An 18743-nucleotide genomic window follows, 5' to 3' on the forward strand; every position below is an offset into this window, starting at 1 on the left:
AACAGAAAAAGAAGCAAAACCTTGTTTAAAGGTTGAATAAAACTAGATAAGCCAAGGGCCTGGATTCTTTTCTATATTCTCTCATATGTCCACCTGAGCATCTCTGACACTTCCAGATGCCAAACTGGTATGAGTTCCGCCTAGTTACAAATCTCTGAAATCCCATCTTTGCTTCTGAATTATACTAAATTATACATATCAAAAAACGGGCCTGGCACAGTGGCTCACACCTGTAAGCCCAGCACTTTGGAAGGCAGAGGCAGGCAGATCACTTGAGTCCAGGAGGTCAAGACCAGCCTGGACAACATGGAGAAACCCCCTCTCTACAAAAATAAAGAAATTAGCTGGATGAGTGCCTGTTGTTCCAGCTACTCAGGAGGCTAAGGTGGGAGAATCACTTGAGCCCAGAAGGTGGAGGTTGCAGTGAGCTGAGATCGCTCCCTGCACTCTGGCCTGGGTGTCAGAGCAAGACACTGTCTCAAAAACAAACAAACAAACAAACTTGAGGAAGATGCTCTAAATGATTTGAGAAGAAGCCTATGCCAAGTTTCTAATCTCCCTTAGTTGTACTGGCTTCAAAGTCAGTTAGTGGTTTAGAGATACTTCCCACAGAATGAGCTCAACTCTCAGCTAGAGACCAGAAAAATAACAAACTCTGATATAGGCAATACAACAGTTGAAAAGATGACTTTGAAATAGGATACAATCCACTGAACAGCTTTCCACAGTGTGTTTTGCTCCAACCATACTGTATTGCTTGAAGGGACTTTGAAGTCCACATTCAAATCTGCAATTGTTTGAGTGTGATGCAATAAGACACCCTAGGAAATTACGGTGGATAGATGAGTTAGCCTCCTGGATACCCAATGATAGATGAACCATGCACTCTTGGGAATTCATAATTTGTTCAAATGATCCTCCAAAATGTTATCTGTTCATCCAGAGCTTATCTAAATCATCTGAATTTCATCACCATCCAAAATTCAGCTGACACTTGTATGAGGATTTCCTTTCCCATGCAATTTCTCTTTCCACTCTCAGCCAGAAATAGTCCACACACTTTCTCAAGGTCAGACAGCTGACAGGTCTCAAGAGGGCTGGAAAGCAAAAACCCGGCCAAAAAGTAAATAGCAATACATTCAATGTAAAATCTAGTTGTAGAGAATTAACTTCCCAAGTGAATACTGCAGACCTTTATATATTGTGCTGTGGCAATATCTGTAAAGGATGCTACAAGCGTGGCCACTTTAATGTACTTGTAGTGGAAAATAATACCTCATTTATTCTTGCTGCATTATCCAAAAATCTAGGTTATACCATCAAATAGCAAAATAGAAGAGTTGGGAAGTTTAGAAAAAATAGTCACAGAGATGAGTAAGACCTGGTGATTTAAATCTGCAAGGAAACATTCAAAGAACCAGGACTATTCATCACGGAGAAGAAAAAACTCAGGGCAACCGAGAAGCATACTACCTAAGAATAAATGAAATAAAACCAAAAGGAAAAAATATCTTAGGCAAGATTAGAGAGTGACTGTGGTTCACTTATCCTGAGATCAAAACCAAAGGAAAACATTATAAAGTGCTCTGAGAAACTGTCTGATCTTCAACTTGTTCACTTTCAGGGTAATTACTATGGGAAAGTATATAATCTCCTCTCTGAAAATCTCTATTGAAATATTATTTTCTATCTGACATCATTTAAATATGCCTTACCTTGATTTAAGAAAGTGGGCAAGATTTTCCAAGTTCCCTTATTATTAATAAAATCCTATATTCTGTATGTTACCCTATGATAAGAACAAATGCAATCACCAAGGAAACTTGCCGTGGTTTAAATTGCCATGTTTAAAGAGGCATCCTATTAAGAAATAATGATATAAAATGGAGATCCCAGCTAGTGAAAGGTAAAAATGTCTGCACTGAGAAAGAAGCATAGTGTGCCCCCGAATCGTTTCTCAGACACCTTCTAATATGCTGAAGTTGTTACATAACATTTGGGTTTAATATAGAATGTGGTGATTCACACAGACACAGTTATCTGTCTTACGATATCCAGTGAAATTAAGTGAGAAACATTAAAATAACATTGGGTATGGCAGTAATATTAACTGCTCAATTTTTCCAAAAAATCCATGAGTTTCTTCACATTTCATAGCCCTCTTGCTTTTCTGTGGGGTCATGTCACTAGTTTTACCAATAGCCTATGAACAGAAGTGCCATGTCTCATTTCCAGGTCAAAATATACAGGATGAGGTGTAATTTCTTCACGTTTCTTCCATGAGGCTGTGATTCACGTAGGAACTATGTGCTAAGAAGGCAGCACTGGAAGGCAAATACTGATTGAGTTGTTGCATTCTTGGTGTGAGTAATAAATAGAAATTGAAGAGTTAAACATCACCTACCTATCCTGACTTATAGTTGCAGTAATTCTTCAGTAATAGTTGAGATAAAAACATTTCCACTCTACTCTCAATTTTCCCAATAACCACTCCTGTAAAGAAACAGCATCACTAATTTTTGACTAAGGGTGGGGAGGTGCTTTTTTACCCACTGATTGATGAAAATTTGAAACTAGCAATCAGTCATAGACCTACATACTGATTATGATTAACACAGAGGTTTCTTTAATACTATGAACATCACATGATCTATTTAAACAATTATAAAAAGTGAGCTCATATGAAAACACTCCCCCCCACATATATATAAATAGAATCTTACATTTACCAAATATTAAGGAAATATTGATGCTATTTGTGTATTTTTAGCATTTTTTCCATTTACACATTATATGAACCCATTTAAGGCAAAGAATCATTTTGTATATGTTCACACACAAACATTAGTTAGACTTTTTATTATTTTATGTTACAAACATTTGTATAGAGCATACTATAGAATTAAGAAAATGTGTATTTGCTATAGTAGAAAAATTATTTAAGCACTTTTAGGCTCAGGTTTTGGGGTAAATAATATCCATAGAATTGTGAAGCACTAAGATTCTGGTTGAAGAAAAATAACAAACATAGAGTTTTATAGAGTAAACAATGTACTTGCCACCACCATCATCGTTTTCTCTCTCTAATTCTCATGATTCTTTGAGATCAGGATTTTTATCCCCACTTAATAACAAAAAATCTTGCTTAACAAGAAAAAAAATGGAATTAGGGCTTAAATCTAGATCTAGATCTCTTATTTACACAATACATCTACCATGCACTAAGAATGTTTCCTTACTGTGTCACCAGGGTCCTGGCAGAAACTCAAATAGGGCAAAGTACATGGGATTCAATAAATGAACAATTCAAAGATATAAAAATGTGGATAAAGGAAATCACAGGGAAGATGAAACACCCGACAGGTTGAAATAGCAGGGAAGCCTTCAGAAACTTAGACATGAAGGCACACATTTGAGGCCCTTGATAAGGAAATGACCACCATCAACCTGTGTTCTCTCTCCCCAACTATTGAGGGTTTCTTACCTGTGGCTTCCATTGCTCGAATACAACTGAGGACACAGGGCAAAGGAGCCTGGTTTATGCTGCCCATTCAGGTCAGCCTCCTGTGGCACAGAGTAGGGTATACAAGGTAGAGGTGAATCTGGGAGGACAAAGAGAGATTACCCAGCCTACATGTCAATACTTTCATATATAGATAAACCACTTGGACACATCTGTATTGGAAAGAAATGTATCTCCATGAAAGGCAACCTGAAAATACAATTAAAAATTATATTGAGTCAGGTATGAACCATTTCCTAGGCAAGGGTTTTTTCATATATTAGTCAGAGAACACAGCTGGTTGTGAAAGAGAAGAGCCTTCTGAATTTGAGCAGGTGTATGATTCTGATGAAAATAAGGATATGAGTCAAGAAAAACAGATGAAAGAAAGAAAACTGTTGAATGAGGAGGGGTAAGGAATTGAGGAAGAGTTTGGTTGTATGACTTGGGAAAGGCAGATGGAAGGCTGACATGATCATGATGGAATGACAGCTGGAGTTAAGACCTTGTTTATAATAAATACACATACATGTTTTATTTTAGTTATTATGCGTAGTCTTATGGAAAAACAAGTCTGTATGTATTCACCATAATGGGATATGCTAGCTTTTAAAATAATGAGTTCTGAGTAAATTAACTTGACAAAGATAAGATGAGGGCAAGTAAAAATTCTATAATGCCTGCATTCTCTCTTTTCTCCTATCTCTCTTTAATACAGCCCAATTATATTTCCATGAGGATATAATAAGACAAGAGATTTCATTTAAGAAGGGGGATGGGGAGAGAGAGAGCAAGAGACAGAGAGAGAGATTGACAGAGATCCTCTAGCAAAAATCCAGGGATTATAAAGATGAATTCAACATTTGACTCAGTTTCATGGTATCTGAAACCCAGATAGAGTTTTCATCTATTCTTCTGAGGACAGTTCCAGAGATTAGCTGTGAGGCATTATCTGTATAATAAGACAACTTTTGTTCACAATGAAGTTCTGCCCTTCATCTTCCCATCACCTCTCCCAGAGCACTGAAGAACTTCATTCCAGGCCGTTTATTTTAGGCTCATGAATCTACCCTTAAAATCATTTTACCCTCCATCTCCTCTTCCCTTATTAAGTAGGATTTATAAGCATCTGGACCTCATTGGGTTATTGGGTAATCACACTCATGTGATTTTTTCCTCATGCATATTAATAAATTTTGTAAACATTTTTCTCCTATTAATCCACCTTTTACCAGCTCATTTTCAGTGAACCATCCGTAAGCAGTGAGGACGCTTTCCCTCTACCTCTACAGATTAGTAGGAGGTGTTGAAAACAAATTCTATTTCTCATCTTCATTGATGGTTCACCATATGAGTGAGTAGTATCTGCATAGAAGAGTTCATGACCTAGGAGTAAGATTCAATCTTTAGAAACCATTGCTCATCTCAAAGAATGTTTGAAAATAATTACAGTAGTCAATTCCTCTAAACACTAGGTGGCTTCATACTAAAACATCATCTCATTTTTAGCTTTTCCAGATAAGTTGGCAGATTTAGCAACAGCAGGTTTGCATTCCTAACATAGCAACCCCATGGAGGGTGCAGGTAATGCTGTGCTCTTTAGATGAGGCACATGTTCTCATCTAGAACTAACTACTAACGAGCTATACATCTTAGTATAGCTTTAATCCTTCTATACTAGCAGTCTTACTCCACTCATATTCAGTTCTATTTTCTGCCAGATCTCTCCTGACATTTGATGTTGTCAACAATAATTCCGACTACTGTGATATATGATGTATTATAATTATGGGCTTATGTTATGGACAAAATCATACTCTCAGGGAACCGACAAATGGTTCCAGTACAGAATTATTTAAGGTTCCATTAAGACCAAAGTAAATTATTGCAGTGCTGGCCAACAATCTAGATGACCTACTTAGGAAAAGGCATAGTTGCCCAAATTGTTGCTGCTTTTTTGCAATTTTTATTTTTTACTAAGACTTGGTTCTTCCAATACACCACTAAAGTCATCTGAGCATGGAGTTCCATTTGAAATTAATGAATAATCCAAAGGCAGATGAATTTATGTGAGAAGTAGGCCAGTTTTACCACGTAAACAGTATTACCAAATACAGTTTTCTGTTCTGAAATAAATGTTGCCCAATTAAGCATCAACGTGACAATATACATTTGGCTGTTATTTGCTTTCCAGAATCATCTGGCTCCGTCTTTTCATTGTATCTGGGTGTTCCTGTCATCTTGACATTCAGGCCAGTCCTGAAGTTGCACAATGCAAGTTGAGGAAGCAAAAGAACCACTACTTAAATTGGTCCATGCAGATTTCTCCTGACCATTGTGGTTATTTGTTAGGATTCTCCATGGCCTGGGGTCTTTTTGTTTTGACTTTACTGTGGGCCAGAGTTGTATGGTGCCCCATGAAATAAATTTAGTTTCTGTATCAGTAGCCACATTAGAGACTACCAAGAGTTCTTAAACATTTGTGGTGCTATGGAACCATGTTGTCAGGTAAAGCCTATGGATCTATCTCAAAATCATGTTTCTAAATGCATAAAATAAAGTACATAGGATTACAAACAAGCTATTACACTGAAATATAGTCATCAAGATATTAAAACATGATATATTCAAATGTATTTTATATGTTATATGCTGATTCATTACTATATTAAATATAAATATTTTTAAAGTATTATAATAATTATCATAATTTCAAAGTCTGGATGTACTTAATGATATTTTCAGATATTTACAACAACCATTCTATGAGATGACAAAATCAGGAGTCCTTTTAATGTGTGGTTTGCTGCCTATATCAACAATTGAAGGAAATGCTAAATTTCATTTAGAGTATGGTAAAAATAAAGATTTTTTTTTCCATTCAAGTGCATAGAACCCTTGAATTCTATTCACAGACCCTTTGGAGGTTTATGAACCTTAGGTTCAGGAAGGATCTATTCAAATCTAGATTACTGCCATAAAAATCAAACACTTCTGCTGAACCAAGTCACTTTAGTGGAAAGAGAAGACTGGTGTGGAGTGAGTTTGGAAAACACCTCAATCTATTGAGCCATTCAGAGACTAAAACATATATTAATATAGGTTTTTAATAATAATAGCAAGCATCCCATCTTCCATTAGGTGAAGACAAAAAAATACTACTTAAACTTATTGTTTCCAAATTAGCTGATTGATCTTCCACCCACTGAACTGGCTGGCTAGTGACTTGTTCTCATATAAAGGGTTAGAAGTCAGCTTTCTAAATAGGGCTCACTAGTAGGTTTAAGGAGTGAACACAGAACTAAACACAACACATAGTTCCATCAGTCCAGCAAGCAAGCTTCATGTATTGTAATCCTAGCACTTTGGGAGGCCAAGGTGGGCAAACTCCTGAGCTCACGATTTCGAAACCACCCTGGGCAACATGGTAAAACCCCGTCTACTAAAAATAACAAAAAATTAGCCAGGCATTGTCGCACACACCTGGAATCCCAGCTACTCGGGAGGCTGAGGCAGGAGAATCCCTTGAGCCTGGAAGGTGGAGGTTGCAGTGAGCCAAGATTGTGCCATTGCACTCCAGCTTGGACGACAGAGTGAGACTCTGTCTCAAAAAACAAAAAACAAAAAAGACAACCTTCAACCAGCTTTTCCTTTGTAAAAATATTTTGTAGTAATGTTGACATGTATTAGTTCTCTTTGCCTGATTTGGGAGAAAAGCAATTTCAAACAGAAATTTTAGTCAGTCATTCTTTCCAGCTTTGTTTCCCCTCCACAAAGCAGCAAAGTCTTAAATTTCTCATGGGTTGCTGCCAGACTCTAATCATGACAGACTGCAGGTAAGAGGAAGAGTCAGGGACAGGCATTGTAGGAGACCAATACTTTGTATTCTGCAGCATACGAATACACTGTGCACCTCTAAGGGCCAGTGAAAGAGTTAAAAAATCACCCTCCATGGAAAAGTAAAAAATCTAAATAGTTATTTTTTAATAAGCTCCTCTCGGACAAAACATTTTTAGAACAGTTACTCACCATATGACAGCATTCAATAGATGTTTATTATTATTTTCCTCAATAATAACAACAATGTGTTAAAATGCTTTCCAACCAATCTGAAAGCTAAGCTGAGGAGGAAGGGGACGCTTGTCATTGCCTCCTCTCCTTTCAAGCCACCACAAATATTATGCTCTTGCTATTTTGTTTAACTTGGGCCGAATACACTTCATAGAGTAACAGGCAGGGAGAGTTGGGTCCATTAAGAAGAAACTTCAAAAACCCTCTGGCTTTGGGGCTTTCTTGTGTTATTCCACCTCAAACCCAGAGGATGTGAAAGATGGGAAGATTAGTGAGGGTTTTGCCCTGGCTGTTCTTTTACTGAATGGCTTCACAGATGCCAACTGAAATAATTATCAAGCCATTATGATGATTTGCATTAAAAATGGTAACTTTAGCGAGCAGTCCCTGTGCGTGTAGGAGGGCAGTTGGGGGGTAGCATGTAATGTTATAAAAGGCCCATTGAAGCCATACCAGCTTCCTGGCTTCCCGAGGATCACCACACAGTAGTTCACAAAAAGGTTATTCTTCCAGCTCTATTTATACTCACAGTACTTACAGTGCACGCTCCCAGCACACCCATTCCTGGTATTGATTTGTGCCTATGCCCAAATTATCATCTGGCACAGACAAGGCAGCAGCTTCTGGAGATGGTGATGCAATGCTTGGATCCTGGTAGAACAAAGAAAGGGCCTCTTCTTATCAAAACTTCCCCTTGCTGCTAAGATAAAAATACCAGAAGCCCTGGGTACTATTTCCTACTTATTTTTTTTTCTTTTTCACCCAACTGTCTCATTAAAGCCAGTGGTTTACCCCCCATCCCCCTTTGAGTGTCTACTTAAAAGAACAAGGCAAGATATTATGGGGATCAAATTTTCATTTAATTTACCACTTTTATTAGTGAGGGAGGCAGTTACCTTATAAATGGTATTAAAAATATTTGTAAATGATGGTTTGTCAACATCTCAGACTCACTGGGTGAAGGGACTGGTGCAGTGAATGAGAGTGTAGTGTCTGACAACTGCTAATATCATAGGCGGCAGTTCTCAAAAGGTGCAGGGGGAGGAATTCAGGCAAGATGAGGAACCGTGTGGCTCAGGAAGCTATTACATGGGCCATGCTTTAAGTATTTGCTGAAGGTAACCAAACATGTGTTGTGGAACAGTTTGACCAAATAGGCACCACTGAATTCTCAAACTTGAGTTTGTACCCGAATTGCCCAAGGAAATGCTTAATTATTGGGGTTGATAGACTCCACCCCAGAGAATCTGATTTAACAAATTAGACCCAAGAATCTGTATTTTCAATAAACACCAAGATGAGTTCAATGCAGTTGGAAGAATAAAGACTTCTCTTAAGGGCAAGCTGGATACCATAAGTTTTTGAACATTTCAGGAGAAACCTATTAAAAGACAAAATTACAACAAGTTAGTTTAAAATATAATTGGCCTTTATTTGCAATTCTAGAATTTGTCAATATCACATTCTATAAAATAGAACGAGTGTTCCAATGAGCTCAGCAGAGAGGGTTGACCTTATAGACAGAAAAGGGCTGAAGAAAGTAGAAACAGAACAAAAAGCAGATTGGTGGTTTCAAAGTTACTTTCCTTGTAGGATTAAAACAGAGGAAACGTCCTTATTATGCTGACCAGGGTTGACTGGAATCTCCTGGTTTTTTGAAAACTGGCTCATTTCAAAGTTAAGTTTGATTACATGGCATTAGCACAAACGACTTCATTCTGGTTGGGTCTGGTCTGCTGGAGCCCAGTGCAGGAGGCTGGTCCAAAACAATGGCCTCCTATAAACTTTAATAACCCTAAACAAAATGACAAATTGTAAGTGTACAGCTTAATAGATCCTCAAGAGAGCAGATATTTCTGCTATTCAGCAACTGCCTTAAAAAGAAAGTAGAGGATGTTTTGAGGACTTTAGAAGCCTAACTTACGTTCATTTCTAGTAATTGCTGCCACCAAGAGGAGCCTAACTTCTAATGCCATAATTACTTTTAACCTGTTTCTGAACTTTATAGAAATAAAACTCTAAAGGATGTACTTTTTATATTTTCTTTTACTCAGTATTCTATTTGTCAGGTTCACCCATAATATTGGCTATAGGTATATTCATCACTTCCTTTCTTAAAAAATGTATTTTCTTAGCATTCACTTTGAGATAGGTGGGTCTTTCAATTATTATTTTTAGCTTTTTGAAATTGTTATCTTTTCTTTTAGTAATGAGTCAGCTAGCTGATTCCAGGTGTCCACGTTGAAACATGCCAAAATTAATTTTTAGCCGTATGTTGTTTGTTTAATTAAATCTACGGAAACAAACAAAGACAAATGATGGATTGGGAAGACAAAGTAGAATAGAATAGACTTAAGGAAATACATGAACTTTAAGGAAATGTCTGTGCCTAAAATATTTGTTTTTAAGTTCTCACCTGAGTTGCTCCATGGAAAGAATAGTTTTGTGGTTTTTGGTTTTAGAGATTAACTTTCAAGTAGCTTTGAATAACAGTTCTCAAAAGAAAGGATCCCACTTCCGGGGTTCAGAGTGTAGTGTCTGTGTTCCACCACAGGGCCTCAGCTCACCAGTTTCATTCCCTGGAAACAGAAGATCCAGGGATGATCTGCTATTTAAACACAAAGCCTCAGCTCATCAGCTTCATTCCCTGGAAACAGATGATCCAGAGATGATCTGCTATTTAAACACCACAGGGCCTCAGCTCACCAGCTTCATTCCCTGGAGACAGATGATCCAGGGATGATCTGCTGTTTAAACTCCAAGCTCATCATTCATTACAGTAATTTTCTTCAATATGTCCTCTTCAATATGTCATGTGTATTTAATGACCACAAAAATGCTTGTGATGCTAATTGTCCAGGTCAGCATTTCCAAGTGCCCACATGACCTCTGGGCTCTCGCACACGCAGTGGCATGTCTAGACTTCCCAGCACATTATTCCTTAGATTGATTTTCCCATGCCATTTCTTAGAATGGGCTGGGAGCTCCCATTGGTCAAGTGTTTGGTTCTTCACATCACTGTTCTTTATTTGAAGGTACATTGGAAACCACAGCCCCCTTCCCCATATATTTTTTTTATTTGAGATGGAGTCTAACTCTGTTACCCCAGCTGGAATGTAGTGGTGTGATCTCGGCTCACTGCAACCTCTGCCTTCTGGGTTCAAGCAATTCTCCTGCCTCAGCCTCCCGAGTAGCTGGGATTACAGGCATGTGCCGCCACACCTGGATAATTTTTGTATTTTTAGTAGAGACAAGGTTTCACCATGTTGGCCTGGCTGGTCTTGAACTCATGACCTCATGATCCACCTGCCTCAGCCTCCCAAAGTGCTGGGATTACAGGCATGCCCGGCCTGTTCCCTGTATTTTAAAGTTAGTCTTGGTATTAAGCCCTGAGCGGATGGACCACACAGGTTGAAAGAAAAGAAGATGGAAAAGAACTAAAATTCAATACCATGATTCCATGACAACCCATATTAGAGTCTGTAGTAAACAATAGATCTTCTTATAGTCTTCTTTTTCCATGAAATTCTATGTTCAATTATAAATACAACATGTGTCAGATAGACTGTAAATTTCCTAAGTATTCTGTCAGCCATGTTTTTAGATGATAATGATTGAAGTTTACTCTTCAAGGATTGCACCAAACACTGAACGTAAACTAATGTGCCGTGTGAGCCTGTGTACATGTCAGTTGTCAGTGACAGATCCTCTTGTCAGAGTACCTTGAAGTTTTTCTTCAGTGGTTTTGCCTTTCATGATGATCTTCTGTCATAGTTTGCATCCTCTCAGAAATAGGCCCTGACTTAAGGATTTGGGTGCAAGTGATTTATTAGGGAAGATCTCCCAAGAGCAACCAGTAAAGGACTGAGGGGAACAGAACAGGGAAGAGGAAGAAGCCCAACAAATGCTTAGTGTTTTAGGCCCAGCCTGAGACCCTGAGGTCTCAGAGCGTGTAAATAACACCTCAGGTTCTTGGAGTTCTCCAGTCAGATGAGGTAATTCCATTGCCCAAGAGTAATCAACTGAAGATCAAGAAACAGAAGCTGGGAGCTGAGCTGTGGACCTGGCCAAAGGAATCCAAGGAGATTTGAGCAGGACACCAAAGTACTTGCTACATGATTTAATCTTGTTTCAATAATAGCAACATAACAATGATATCTCTATAATTGCACCAGGATATCTCAAAGCAGAAATCCACTTTAGAATCAACAGAAAAATATGGATGTGTCAGCCATGATGTATGCAGTCAAATAACCCAGAAGTGAAGCTGATCTGCCATGTATTATAGATTGACATGCCATGGTGTTTCTTGGAACTAAATTATGATCAAGGGATTTAAACACTAGAAAAAGAGCAAATCTATCAGAAAGAGGAAAAAAAAAGATTTTAGCCAAAAAAGAAGTCAATTAAACCTCTTTTCTTTATGAACTGTCCAGTCACAGGTATAACTTTATTAAAGCAGTGAGAGAATGTACTAATACACCATCATTACTAAGGGAATAGATAACTGAAGCAAGGTCCTTAAAATAATTTTGACCAACTCCATTATTTTACACAGACTCAGTCAATTAAGCAATTTCACCTTAGAAGATCTGAACTTATATTCCATATCTTGGTTTACATAGCTGTGCAAATATGGACAAATCATAACCTCTGTATTTTGTGGTCATCTTCTGCAAAACTGAGGTAATTTTCTTATTTATTTCTGATTGATATTTAAAAGCATCATCTAAAATATTTATTATTATGGTAAATCTTCACCAGCTAAAAATCTTGAGTAAAAAGTCAGTTGGGAAAGCTTTAGACTGAGAATCTTTGAGACAGTAAATTTATTGCTTGGTACATTCCATGAGTTCAGCAAATGCATAAATAAATGAATGGCTACTAGTGAGGCTTTTCAGATCAATAAGTGCTAGTGCTTTAAGAGATAGTGTTATTAGCACTGAGATGGCTAGAGTTTTACCATATAAAAGTAAAAGGGAAAAAGAGACAGTCAAATAACCAGGAGGGTCATTTTGTTGTAGAAAAATGTTGATGAATGTGGAAGAAATAACAAATGTGTAAATATCACCTTCTTGAGAGAAATAATAACCTAATGAAAATAAATACCTATAAAAGTAAGAGCTGGATAGAGTGCAAATTTTAATAAACTGGATGTTTCTATAACTTAAAAACAAAATTTAAATAAAATTAATTTATAAGACCAAGTAGTTGCAATTTTACCAGCATGGTTAAGGTATGTAGTATGCATACTCAATTCTATCCTTCCCCTGGTATTTTATACCCAGTGACATAACTCTGGTAAAACTATAATGGCTATATATATATATATATATATATTTATCCTCTATGCATTTCCACCTCCTCCTCAAAAATAGCCAGTGTTATCAATTCTGTTTCCTTCCAGACAACTTCCAAGCATTTCACAATTTTTAACTATAATCATATTGAATTATACTGTTTTGTGAGCTTTCTACATTAATCAGATTACAGGTTTATATTCTTTTGAAACTTGCTATTTTGTATTCAAAATATGTCTTGGAGACAATTTCACATCAGAACTTATACATCTACTTCATTTGTTTTAATCGATGACCAGTATTTTGTAGTAAGAGTCTACCATTCTTTCATTTGTTCATTCACTAAGGAATAATCTGTTACACAAATACTATGTTCCATGCACTGTTCAAGATGATGGGAATACAAAAACAAGTGTCCTATCTTCAAGGGTTTATTTTGGAGAGAGTGGAAGATATAATAAACAAATAAGCATACAACTTAAATTCTAATAATAATAATTGCCCTGAAGCTGGGCCAAGGAATAGGAAGTTTACACAATTTGTGGGGTTATTTGGAAAAGGGGGTCAGAGTGGTTCTGTGAGGAGATGACATTTGAGCAGGACATGAATGATGTCATGGAGAGTAAGATGCAACAATCTCAGTGCAAAACATTGCTGATGATGAGAATAGCCCTTGCAACCTTCTCACTATGCCAAGCACTGTCTAAACGCTGTGTATTTACTACTGTGATTTTTAACATGGCTCTGCAGTGAACATGGCCTCTTTGTTACAAATAAGAAAACTGAAGCTTAGCCCAGTAACTTAGTACAGCATGAGAGTAGTGGAGCTGACTCTGAGACACCTGCAGGCTCGTTATAGCCTTGCTACTCTTTCTTTCTTTTCTTTTTTTTTTTTTTTTTTTTTTATACTGAGTCTCGCTCTGTTGCCAGGCTGGAGTGCAGTGGCACAATCTCTGCTCACTGAAATCTCTGCCTCCCTGGTTCGAGCGATTCCCCTGCCTCAGTCTCCTGAGTAACTGGGACTAAAAGTGCGCACCACCATGCCTGGCTAATTTTTTTGTATTTTAGTAGAGACAGGGTTTCACCATGTAGGCTAGGTTGGTTTCCATCTCTTGACCTTGTGATCCTCCCACCTCAGCCTCCTGAAGTGCTAGGATTACAGGTGTGAGCCACCTCGCCCAGCCGCCTTGCTACTCTTAAAGGCCACTCTATAATGGCTCCAGCCTTAAGTAAGGTCCATCTTGGTTTGTTCAAAGCCACTGTGGCTGAACTACAATTAACAAAAGCACACCTTCTAAAAGGGCTAATTATTTTATTTATAAAAATCTCCCAAATACTTACACCCATTGCTATAGACTTATAATGATTCCATGCTGGCAGATTGGTAGCCTTCCTTGACAAAAATCAAAGAGCTATTTTATTTTAAAGAAAATGATCTTTTTGAGCCAGGCACAGTGGCTCATGCTTGTAATCCCAGCACTTTGGGAGACCAAGGCAGGTGGATCACAAGGTCAGGAGATCGAGACCATCCTGGTTAACACAGTGAAACCCCATCTGTACTAAAAATACAAAAAATTAGCTGGGCATGGTGGCACACAACTGTAGTCCCAGCTACTCAGGAGGCTGAAGCAGGAGAATTGCTTGAACTCGGGAGGCAGATGTTGCAGGGAGCCAAGATTGCACCACTGCAGTCCAGCCTGGGCAACAGAACAATACTCTTTCCCCCCCCCAAAAAAAAAAGGAAAAAAAAGAGAATGAGCTCTTTTCAGCATCCCCAGGATGCCTGATGTTTATGAAATATAGTGGGTAAGGTTTAAAATATCAGGTGGTATATTGGAGGTGGAGGGTAAAATGTTTTTTCTTTGTCATCAACCAGGTATTTGATCCCAGGAGATCTATAAATGGATTGATTCTTGATCAAATTTTAAATCTTGGTGGTAGGAAGATGTTAGTGAAGCTTCAGTGATCCTTGTCCCAAAGCACTGTCAGTATGTCAGTACATCTGCAAGTGGCTGATACAGGAAGTGCAAACTTCCAACTCTCCAAGTACTGTTAAGAGGTGGTTCCACTCTCTGAAGATTCAATGGGAAAATACAGTGATTTTTATTATTCCTGCACTGGGACAAGTCTCCACAGTTTGAGAGGAAAAAAGAGATGCTTTTCTGGTGTGTGAGCCACTCTCTAGAAGACAACAAACACCAGCACCAAGTTATTAGGACCCCTGTTTGAATGCAGGTGAACCGAAGGAAAATAATTTGTTCTACCAAAAAGACACCTGCACTTCCATGTTTATTGCAGCACTATTCACAATAGTAAAGACATGGAATCAACCTAGATGTCCATCAATGGCAGATTAGGTAAAGAAAATGTGGTACATTTACACCATGGAATATTATGCAGCAATAAAGAGACTGAAATCATGTCCTTTGCAGCAACATGGATACAGCTGGTGGCCATCATCATAAGCAACACAGAAACAAAATTCTAAAAAAAAAATTTGAAAATTCTGTAACAAAAAAGCAAATTCTGCATGTTCTCACTTATAAGTCGGAGCTAAATATTGGGTACTCATGGACACAAAGATAGGAACAATAGGCATGAAAGACTAAGATAGGGGAGGCAGGGAGGAGAGTAAACATTGAAAAACTATCTCTTGGGTACTATGCTGAGTACCTGCACAGTACCCAATACTGTGTGTATTAGGCCATTCTTGCATTGCCATAAAGAAGTACCTGAGGCTGGACAATTTATAAAGAAAAGAGGTTTAATTGCCTTTTGGTTCTGCAGGCTGTACAAGCATGGTGCTAGCATTTGTTCAGCTTCTGTGGAGGCCTCATGGAGCTTTTACTCACGGCAGAAGGCAAAGCAGGAGCAGACATGTCACATGGCAAGAGATGGAGCAGGGTTGGGGAGTGAAAGTATCACACATGTTTTACAATCAGATCTCATGAGAACTCACTTACTATCATAAGGACGAGAACTAGAACTAAGCCATGAGGGATCTACCCCATGTCTCAAACACCTCCAACTGTGCCCCACTTCTAACAATGAGGATTACAATTCAATATGAGATTTACAGGTGATGACATACAAACTACATCTCTGAGTGATGGGTTCAATCACACCCCAAACCTCAGCATCACCTAATACACCCTTGTAACAAACCTGTACATGTACCCTCTGAATCTAAAATAAACGTTGAAAAAAAAAAGCAAGGGACTTCTTAGAATCATGGTGTCAAGTGGCCCTACCAGGACCTTCTGGTAGCAGCATTCCTTCCCCCAATGTTTCAATTTAGTGTAAGCTTTTTTTATGGAGATAATATTTTTCTCTAAAAACAATATGATAAAAAGCCCTTCAGTTAGCCTTTCCCTGACAAAGTTCTTCCGGAAATCTCTTTCTCATGTTTGAGACCTCTACTGATTCGATCGCTTAAATAATTTTGTTTCACCTGCCTTTATGACAACTGTTATTACGAAACACTATTTCACTGTTAATGTTGTAATGTATATTTTGGGGAATTTTTCTTATGCTTATGACAATTGCTCTAGGTTGGACAACCAGAATGGGGAACTGCCACTTTCTTTTTTAAAAAATTAATAATATCAAATTCCCTTTGATAAAAACTTTACCAATTTATAGTAACACCACATATGACATTTCCTATTTCCCCAGACAATTGCCAACAATATGCAAAATGTATTACTGAATATTAGTGTAGTTGTATAACTTTTTATATACTTATTAGCATTGTCTATTTATTCTTCTGGAGATTTCTTGAATATATCTTGCCCATTTTATTATTTAGTATTTATTAGAACTCTTCTACAAAACCAATAAAGATTGGTGCCTTTATTAGGAAATCGTGATTAACAATATTTGTATCCTGTCTATGATTATACTGTGTTTTCTGTGTCTTTCAACAACAGCTTTGCTTTTATAGTTTTCTAGAACAATCATTGAATATCTATTTGATGTTAATTAGTTGATTTGAATCCTGGATACTAGTACTCTAAGTCAATAAACTATGATAAAATTCTAACTGTTAGAATGTGCTGTTCTTTGGGTACAGGATCGACTTAACCCGAATTGGTAAAAATTTTAAAGTCTGTTTTATTCTTTCTGGGTTCCTAGGTTGTTTATCCTTTGAAAAGAAACACATACACACAATATCAAAACAAAGAACAATTTCCTGTTTCTAAGAGAAGTGTCTTTAAAAGACATCTTGAACATCAAATAGTTCTTACAAAACATTTTGATGAGCTAAGTGTAAACGATTCTGAAACATATGGATTAAATTTTCCTAGGAATCACTGGGGCTTAAAAATTAAGGAAAAAAACACACAATCAAACTAGATTTAGTGTTTTCCAACTCCAAGGCATTTGGTAAATAGTTTAAGACAAATGACGAATCCCTAATATGTCCAAATTGGCCCTTTAATAAAATGATGTATGTAAGCCCTTTTATAAGCTTCACTCTGTTTTATGTCCCCCTGTAATAGACACAAGAATGCAAAACTTCCCTAGCTCTGGACTTTTTGCTGGAGTTAAGTCTGGCTCTGATGACGTTATTAGTGACAATAAATATTAAGTAAGTATAATTTATAATAAAATTTTTTGTTTTTCTTTAGAGAATATTGTTCAAGTTCATCTCTTTTGATCAAGGGGTTCACCACCATATTTCTTGAGTGTAATTAAATATCCCTGGTTCAAATTTTACTAATTCCAGTGAATGCACTGCACACCCCTTAATGTCTTGGGACAGTTCGAAGTTGGTTTAAAGTCATCTTTTCCCCTACTTGTTTCTGAATTTATGTCTGGTTACATGAGTATTTGTCACTCATCTGGGAAGTTTTCATTACACTTAAGGAGGAAAGTGAAAGGATAAACCAGATCTCCCAGTGCTACTCTCAGAGTAAACAATGTCTCTTCTATCTGCATAGACTTTCAGATCAAGATATGAGTAGAGCCCAAGACTCAAAATATATACGTGACTTAATGTGTTCAGGATATTTTTGTAATGTAATGTAGTGCAAGAGATGGGACTATATGTGCTAGGACAACATTGGATCTTTAAAAAAAAAATTTAAAGGGTATGAGTTTGGAACTCTTGTAACCATACAAATGCAGATGTCCATAGCGATAGTCTTTGGAGATCCCCAAGCAGACAAACTAGATGGTGGTTATTTGTATTAAACTAGCCTTGTTTTAGAAATTGAATCAGCCAACATGAGAGTTTCCTTCAAAATATATCTTATAAATAATTCTTTTCCTATATGTTAAAGAGAAGCTACTAGTCGGTTTATTCTCCAGTGGCTTAGATGTCAATCATGTTCTCTTTTTTTAATTTATGTACTCTCCCTCCTCCAGCCCATAGTAGGTCACCACTATTACCTCTTCTTAATTTGTCCCGCATACCACCTCAAGATATAGATATATCTTACTCTCTTACCCTCAAAAAAACAAGTACATGAGGTGATAGTTATATTACTTTGATTTATTAATTCCACAATGTAATAAATATATAAAAACCTCATGTTGTGCTTCATAAACATATATAATTTATATTTTTTAAAATAAAATTTTAAAAATATATAGAGGTATCTTTCTCATGCATAACCTTAAAGTAAGAACATATCTACTTATAAACATTTTTTGACTCTCTGTGATTTCAAATTATTTAGCCTGATAATCTTGACCAGAGATGTAAGATGTATATCGTCATGTGTACACACACACATAAACTTATTTGTAAAACAAGAATAAAGAGTTCTTAAATGTCCTCCTAAGATTAAAATAACAGAAACTTAAAGCAATGACAATTGTTTGAACTCTTTAAAAATCTTTACCAATTATCAAAACAACCAATA

This window comes from Pongo abelii, chromosome 21 (assembly GCF_028885655.2).
Source record: "Pongo abelii isolate AG06213 chromosome 21, NHGRI_mPonAbe1-v2.0_pri, whole genome shotgun sequence".
NCBI lineage: Eukaryota > Metazoa > Chordata > Mammalia > Primates > Hominidae > Pongo > Pongo abelii.